This window comes from Magallana gigas, chromosome 1 (assembly GCF_963853765.1).
Source record: "Magallana gigas chromosome 1, xbMagGiga1.1, whole genome shotgun sequence".
NCBI lineage: Eukaryota > Metazoa > Mollusca > Bivalvia > Ostreida > Ostreidae > Magallana > Magallana gigas.
In genome coordinates, this window is record NC_088853.1 from 26,570,195 (window position 1) to 26,579,187 (window position 8,993).

Here is an 8,993-nt window from a genome sequence, read left to right on the forward strand (position 1 = left end):
AAACTCATGACTGACAGAGTCGTAGCTAATGCTTGAACCCATTGCGTTACACTGTTGGTAAAGAAAACATTAAAATTAAATTGATTTTACAGTTTATTCCCATTGGAAGTATGTCACAATATGGTGTCCAATACCACCTTAAGTAAATATGAATATGTTAATGTTATCTCCTTCTTTCTTTCATAAACAACTCGCTTCTTCTTATGTTCCTGCAGTTTATTTTTCGATTTCAGTACTGATTTCTGCCGTTTTGAAATTAAGTTATTTTTTATGCCACCTAAGGCAAAAAATCCAATTTGGTGTGCACATGCAAACATTGTAATAGATCACCTATCAGTTCTCGATTCATTTATATATTAAAGAAATTAAACAAACATGTATGTTCATGAACGTGATAGTAAAACTTGAGTGGATGACCCTCTCTTCAACATCAGAGTTCCAGCCTTTAACGAACATCAAAATATGACTCGTCATTTAGATGCTTTCATCGCTTCCTGTCTGAAATTGTTGGTTCATTATAATAATATAATACAAAAACAATCATTTGACTCTTTAAAATTTTATAACTTAATATGTACATGTAATATAAAAGTAAGTTATTTATAATTTACAATAAGACAAGGTACCCAGTGGGCACGCAACGTTGTTTAAACGTTGAGAAATGGTTGAAATCAAGTTGCAACGTTGATCAACCATTATTCAACGTTAAATTGACGTTGAGGTTTAAACGTTGAAACCCAAACCATAACTCAACGTTGATTCCACGTTGAAGACCCAACTTATTTTCAACGTTGAAGACATCAACCACATTTCAACGTTGAAACAACGTTTTAATATATTAATGAAACTGAACACATATTTTCAAATTTAAACTTTCTTATCATTTGTTAAATTTAGGTTTTACTTATATTTTGTAAAAAGGAAGCATTAAATGACATGTTTTTACAAATATTAAATGTTCATTTGAATACAGTTTTATCTTATATATATTCCAATAAAATTAATATATTATTGTCTTATCCAATTAAAATATCAATTTTCTTTTAAATGAAAAGTTAAATTAATATTTCACATTACATTTTTAAAAAAAAATTGTTTTCATACAAGAAATTTGAGATTGAGCTGTGCGTACAGCAAGTGGCTAATTGCATTTTAACTGGGTCAGTGAGAAGGGGGTGCGCGGACCCATCACTACTGCAAGCACTGCTGATCATGGGAGTTATGCAATTTACCAGGCTGCTCTATGTCAGCTTGACTGCTAAAGACGCTATTGGTGAACAAAGTAAGTCAGTTCTTGGGTACACCTCGTGCAGTCACTACACAGATTTTATGTACAGTAAAATGCCGGGATTTTAGCTTTTGGACGATTAATTTGTGACTATTTTATATTTTACACTGGAGTATCTTGGGAGTTATTTTTTAAAACAGTCTGCAGAATGCAAATGATGAACTGACTATTGTGGATTCTACGTTTTTGTGTTTAAAACAGGCAGGGTAAATGAAAATTAAATTACAATATAATTATCAAAGTTTTATTTTTATTAAGTAACTCAAGTTCAGCACTATTCAGATAAACCATGATATGTAAATACAAGTCACATATTTTTTAAATGCAAGTTTCACATGTCATCACTTATTACAATAAATTATAAAGTACTTTTTTTCTTATAATTGTAGCCTTTTTAATGTGGGCAATCACTACAACGATAGCAGTCATCATAGTTTTAATCAAGAAATGGTTGTCGGAAAGATGTGCAACTCATGAGCAACCCATGGCCAGGGAATCCCCAGACGTTCAACAGCAGCAGCACCCAAACCCCGTATACTCACCAGGACAACTGAGCATTGTCCCACTGATGGTGATGCACATACCACCATCTTCCAACAGTGCACTTTCTTCCATCACAAGTACACCAGAGATGGAGGAGATAGAGGAGGAGGAGGAGCCAGTAGGGCACAGAACAAGACGTTCATGTGTAAAAACCTCAACTGGTCCAAAACTAGCGCAGTGTAGTTTTGATTCCGTGCATATATGCATTTGTTAAATGTTTCTGTAATTAGGATACGCAAAGGAGAGTAACTTTACAATATAAAATTATTGGTCTAATTTTTTAAACCTTATTTTTTTATCTATATTTACAAGTTGTTGTGTTTAGCAGAACATTCTACATAAATGGTAAACTGTCTGTTTTGAGAAAGTTTTTTTTATGTTGCTACATTTTCATGTTTTCTGATTTGCATTTAGAAGTTACTTCCCTTTGACTATCTTGTTAGCAAAAATAAATATTAGTTTCTTTGGTAGTGTATTCATTGTGATATTGTAATATTTACAAGTATATAATCCAGATAAAAAGTCTACACTTTGCGCAAGAAAAATCCATTGAAACAAGGCCGTCTTGATATTTTTCTTATTTCTAATAGTTTGTCAAATTAAGTTGAAAACTGCTCTATTAAACCGGGTTACAGGTCTGATCACTCCATTGTTTTGCTTGAGTTAAAATTTAATCCTTTCACCAAAGGATGTGAGCTTTGGAAGTTTAATAATACTCCTTTGTCGGACAAAGAATATATGGTAAAAGTTAAAGAAATTATTCAGTCAGTCAGAAGCCAATAATAAGACAATGTAGAGAGTTGTAATTTTCAATGTTAAAGTGGTATTGACGAAAGTCTTTTTTTATGGAGATGTTAATGATGGAAATAAGGGGGGCAACTATTTCTTATTCAACATATAGAAAAAAGGTCAGAAACAACACTGAAGAAAAGCTTATTCAGGAGATAGAGTATATTGAATCAAATTCTACTGTTGATATTAATACTTTGGATGAAAAACAAGTGCTTTGGAAAAACTACGCAAGGAAAAGTTACTTGGGCATATATATATATATATATATATATATATATATATATATATATATATATATATGCATTACCATTACATTTAGCATTACCCCAAGCCTGATTTTAAGTTATATTTTTTTTTAGATATTTATGAAATTTTATTAAAAATTTTAACATGTGGTTTTTTTTTTTGGTTTTTTTAAAGTCGAATGAAACACTAGTAAATTTAATTTATAGTTGGAATATATACATTCAACAAAAACATAACTACAATGCTCTATCCTTATCCTTTTTTGTTTGTTTGTTTTCAATCACAGTTGTCGATCATTCATCAACACGGAATAGAGTCTAATACATACAAATTTTCTAAAAAGAATGGTTTTGTTAAACAAAGAAGATAGAAAATTTTACAATAGAATTTTAGGAACCAAGTTGTAATTTCTAAAAGCCCTCTAGCTGGGTTCACTTTTGTGTGAGAAATTTAATATGTGTATAAAGTTTAAAAAATGAAATATTCTTTCTTTAATAATAGGAACGTTGCAAGGAAAAATGTAGAGAAAAGTAAAAACCCTGTTCTTCGGGAATTACTTCAACAACCACAAAAAACTACATGTACACAGGAACAGCAGGATCTCTCAAAACAACAACAAAACACGCCGTCTCCAGAGAATTTCTCGGAAATCAAATCTCTATGGAACAATCTTCTTCAGCTCGAGTTAGATTTGAAAAACTTTGATTCTGGGTGAGTAAATTTTTTAAGCTATGAGTGAAATAGTGAATTAGGTAACGACAAACAGAAATAATGAAATCTTTGATTATATTTCGTAAATATTACAAAATTATATTTTATGAACCTGGACGACCAAAGTGTACATTTTCAGAAGTACCTGGAATCTGACAACAAGGCAACGCCATGCCTGGATTCATCAGCAATGACCATCCCATCAACAAAGATAATCCCCATGAACAAAGATAATCCCATCAACGAAGACTATCCCATCAACAAAGATTATTCTCAAGAAAGGAAACTCTGCACCCTGCAGTTCCAGAAAACCAGACAAGTCAACAAATAGTTTTACCTACTCAGGTTGTATCCCTATAACAACAACACCAAAAGAATAAGAAAGTATCACTGCATCACACAACTCTGCCTTTTCTCCCCTCTCTCCGTGTCAGTCGCCCACACAAATGGAAAACGGGGCTGTTGCAGGCGTGGAGGATTCAATCTTAACCGAACTAAGGTGAGCACTCAATACTTTTTTCTAGATAAATTAATTTACATACAATATCTGGACAACTAGTCTTTAAAATTCAAATATTATATATAATTAGAAGGAAAAAATATACGGTTCTAATTAATTTCTGTAAAACATATCAATATTTTTTTGTTCTTTTTTAGTGATAAACGTAACTAATACACTTTTATTCCTTTATAGAAGACGCTATAAACTAAAAAGAAGAATGGTGCAAACAAATGCCTGCTGTGCACCCTTACCCTCTCTACCAAGAACTGCAGTCTCTGAGAGATCTAAAGGAGGCTATGAGTGTCAATATCCAATAGATGGACACTCTAATTAACTACCGTGAGGACTATTTCAGAGTACGGACGGTGAATTTTGTTTCCGTGTAAAAACGTAAACTTGTATCCGTGTAAAAACGTATAGTTGTATAACTACATATTACTATTATAATAACTTATTATAAAATTATTATTTTGGAATGGGTTAATATTTGTGTAATCTCTGTAATTAATTATTGGATATTAAACACGTAAAAAGTTGAAACGTTTGAGTTGTTTTTTGTTTTTTTTAAGTGTTGATTAAATTGATCACTCTCATGTTTTTCATTAGCAATACTTATTTCGTAGAAGACTGATTTTACAAAAATGGGTGTTATTAAATTTCATGCAATATTGTTTTGACAAAGATTTAGATGACCTCAAATATTAATGGTTACATTAGGAGAAAATATTGGAAATCCTGGTTCGATATAACATTTTCTAAGACTCTACGCATTCCGATCCTATGTATTTAATTAATGGTCTCATCAGCAGAAAATGCTGGAAATTCTGGTTCAAACAATACAATCATGAACTACAATAATGTAGTTTTTTTTTCCCCACACATGTTGTTTTAAGAAATAAGGAATACAAAATTTAACAAATAAAAATATTAAGATATAGTATGAAAATACCAATACCTTTCTTTTGTTATTATTTGTTTGGTTTTCATGATGTTTAAGGTATCTATCAATATGTCCGATGACAATATTGAAAAAGGAAATTATTGAAGGTATGGGTAGTCACAATCAGTTTTATATTCAAATATTACCTTGACTTACAGGTCAAACTCGGGACATGACCTGGGTCAAATTGAGACATGACCATTAAATTTGACCTGACAGTAGTTCGAGGACTTGGCCCTGATTTTAAACCGAAAGTAGGTCAAGGTCATGAGTTAAGTGAGTGTCAAATACCCCCCTTGCTGCTCTTGCTATACTGCACCCACAGTTCTCCAGTCATTAAAGACCGACCATCTGGAACATGATGCTGCAACTGTAACCAACACAAATGATGCTCCAACTGTTTCCAACCCACACGATGCCGCAATAGTTACAAACCCAAACTAGAGGTACTGTGAGCAAGCTCACAATTGATACCCCCCGCTAAGATAAAAATCATACTGTGTGTATTTTTCCAATTATAGAAAAAATTGGATGAATCTCTTTCACCATCCATTTTCTATAAAAAAACTGCTGTATTTTTTTTTCAAACTGTTGGTCATAAGCAATATCTGTGTGAAGTAAGAACATTCAATGCTTCTCCATAAGAAAGATAATGACCGAACACGAAATTTGCGAAATTTATCTGCAAGTGACCTTGCCCAAATGACCTTGGGTCAAGGTCATGACACACCCTTAGGTCCTAAGCAATATTTGTGTTAAGTTAGAACATTCGATGCTTCTCAATAAGAAAGATAATGACCGGACACGAATGTTGCACTATTTTTTTCAACGACCTTGACCTTGACCAAATGACCTGGGTCAAGGTCATGACACACCCTTAGGTCATAAGCAATCTTTGTGTGAATTAAGAACGTCCAATGTTTCTCCATAAGAAAGATATTGACTGGACACAAATTGTGCACTTATTTCTACCTTGACCTTGCCCAAAAGACCTTAGGTCAAGGTCATGACACACCCTTAGGTCATAAGCAATCTTTGTGTGAAGTAAGAACTTCCAATAATTCTCCATAAGAAAGATATGGACTGGACACATTGTTTTTTTTCTTCTAGTGACCTTGACCTTGCCCGAATGACCTTGGGTCAAGGTCATGACACACCCTTAGGTCATAAGCAAATTTTGTGTGAAGTAAGAACTTCCAATGTTTCTCCATAAGAAAGATATTGACCGGACACGATTGCACAGACGGACGGACAAGGTGATTCCTATATAGCCCCCAAACATGGTTTGCGGGGGGTATAATGATGCTGTAACTGTTACCAACACAAATATTGCTGCAACTGTTTCCAACCCAAATGATGCCGCAACAGTTACCAACCTAAATGATGCTGTAACAGTTTCCAACCAAAATGATGCCGCAATAGTTACACACCCAAATGATGCTGCAACTGATACCAACCTAAATGATGTTGTAACAGTTTCAAACTCAAATGATGCCACAACAGTTACCAACCAAAATGATGATGCAACAGTTATGTGTACCAAACCAAATGATGCCTCAATAATTTCCAACCCATCACGCGATTTATTTAAGCATTGAATCATTACATATTTGTTTGAAAGACATAGTTCCATAACTGCAACGGTGTGTGCGTACTAATTGAGTAACGCACGTTATGTAACATTATTTCTTTGTTTTTAAATTATTTAAATGCTAGTAAATATTATTTAAAAATAGTATTTGTAATAAACTCATATCACATATCAACGACTATTGTTGTGATATACTTTGACCAGCATGATTTCTCCACGAGGATGTGAAATGACTCATAAAATTCTGAAAATTACAATTTAAATTCAATGGAGAAATTTTTTTTTTCACAGATTTATTTCAGGTTATAAATCTTATAGTAAAATACTTTCTACCCAACCCAATTCTATGAAATCTTTGGCAAGAATGTCACTGTAATCCAAATTAATGCAATTGTTTAATCCCGTGTGTATTGTTATATGTCAAATTGGAAAAAAAAACATAGAAAGAACTAGAACTGTCCTAATGGGACTAATACCCCCGCAAGGCTAATTTCAAAAGGGGACAAATAATTGAATAATAACGGTTTGGAACACATACAAATAAAAAAAATTCTAGAATTGCAAAAAAAAAAGTTAACAAAGAAAAATTTAAATCAAAATTGTCAGAATTTCACTTTAAATACATATAACAGTATGAAATATTATTGCCAAATAATATGTTTTATGTCATCGTTGTATCGCTAATTCTATTTTTAGAAATTCTAATTTAAGTTCCGGTTTTTTAATGGTTATTTTTAGCTAATTTGTCCATCATGTACCTATTTATTAATGCCTGTGCTTGTACCTTGTCATTAGCCAATGAAATGAGAGTATTGCGAACACGTGTATATCACTTTTGTTTTAAACTCAAGTGTGAGAAGGACGTGTTTTCGTAACCTAAGATATTGATCGTTTTGAAAAGTTTAAATTCACGGCCATGTACTTAGATAGTTTGAGAAGTATTGGACGCGGGATGATTTGCTTTGGAACTTTGTTATTTAGTTAAAGTAAGTGTTAAAATCGGTGTACTGTCTAAGTTTTTACTTAGATGAATGACATATAATCTGTATGAACTGACATTTTGTAAGCAGTCAAAACGGCGAATCGAACATCAGTGTGCATTTGTAAAACGATTGGAACGATTTATTTTACAAAACCCTGTGTATGAAAACTTGGGTCTCGATGAAGAAAAATATAATGTGTGTTTTCGGGGCCAAGGGGGTTTGTCTATTTACGGACTTGCTAACTCGTCCAGATTGTGCGCGTTTTCGGCAGTTCCTACTTTAAGTGTTCTTGAGATAGGGGTAACGATGCGACGACTCGACCAGCACATGTCATTGCACAAGACATTTTTTTTTCAATTGCGAACTATTTGTTACATGGATATGGTGTAAAATCCGTGATCATTGGTCAGTTGTTGCGCCGCGACCCTCGAAAATCACCGATTGGATAAAACGAGGACAAACACTTGGAACATTTGACAAGTAGTGAGGAGCATGTCCATTTCTGGCACAGGGCGAAAAACCATCTTTAAGCAAGTCCTTAAAGGTGGCTTAAAGGTGACTTAAAGGAGCTTAAAGGCTATACAACCTTTAAGCCGCCTTTAAGTCACCTTTAAGCAAGTGCTTATAGGTCCTTAATGTCCAAACTTCTTTAAGCCACCTTTAAGCCACCTTTAAGCCACCTTTAAGCATCTTTAAGTGGCATTTACGCTCTCTTTACACTGCCTTTACACTGTCTTTAAGTGGCCTTTAAGTCAATATTGATCAAGCTGAACAATAAAAACATATATTAAATGCAAAATCTCTTTATAGAGATGGGAGGGGGTCATCCGAGTGATAATATAATTTCCAAGGAAGGGTGGGGGTGTGTTCCAGGCGGTTTTAATTGTCGCTCCATTAAACACAGATCGCTATCATCAGCAACGCTCCGATGGACACAGATTGCCGTTATAAAATTCTTTATAATTTTTTGGGGGTTTCAAAATTATTGTAGGGATGAGCACAGTCTCTGTATCTTAATATGTGCATAAAACTAATTAAAGTATGTTTGTTTCCTATTATAAATTAATCGGTGAAAAAAATCTCTCTCTCTCTCTCTCTCTCTCTCTCTCTCTCTCTCAGTTCATCCGGTTATTAAACAAAATAAGGATAATGAACCAAAAATGCATGATCTAATTTGTTAATCGGTTTAATGTTTGTATTTTTTTTTTCAATTTTCATTATTTCTAACTCTAGATCTGCTAGATACATGTTAAAGATGAAAAGACTCTCAACTGCCTTTGTTATATCGGGCAGGATATTACTGCTTTGTTTGTCTAGACATAGTTTTGTTCGTTTGTGTATATCTAATTAGAGTCTATTGTTTGTCCAACTTAAGAAAACCCCTGGAACTAACACAG

At 33.3% G+C, this 8,993-nt stretch overlaps 1 long non-coding RNA gene across 1 annotated transcript; it reads left to right on the forward strand.

Moving 5' to 3' along the window:
• The first annotated feature begins 3,061 nt into the window (after window positions 1-3,061).
• On the forward strand, window positions 3,062-4,541 carry LOC105348102 (uncharacterized). The gene is made up of 3 exons (XR_903506.4): window positions 3,062-3,580; window positions 3,720-4,079; window positions 4,275-4,541. It is a non-coding gene; the product is annotated as an uncharacterized lncRNA (long non-coding RNA).
• The last annotated feature ends 4,452 nt before the right edge of the window (window positions 4,542-8,993 follow it).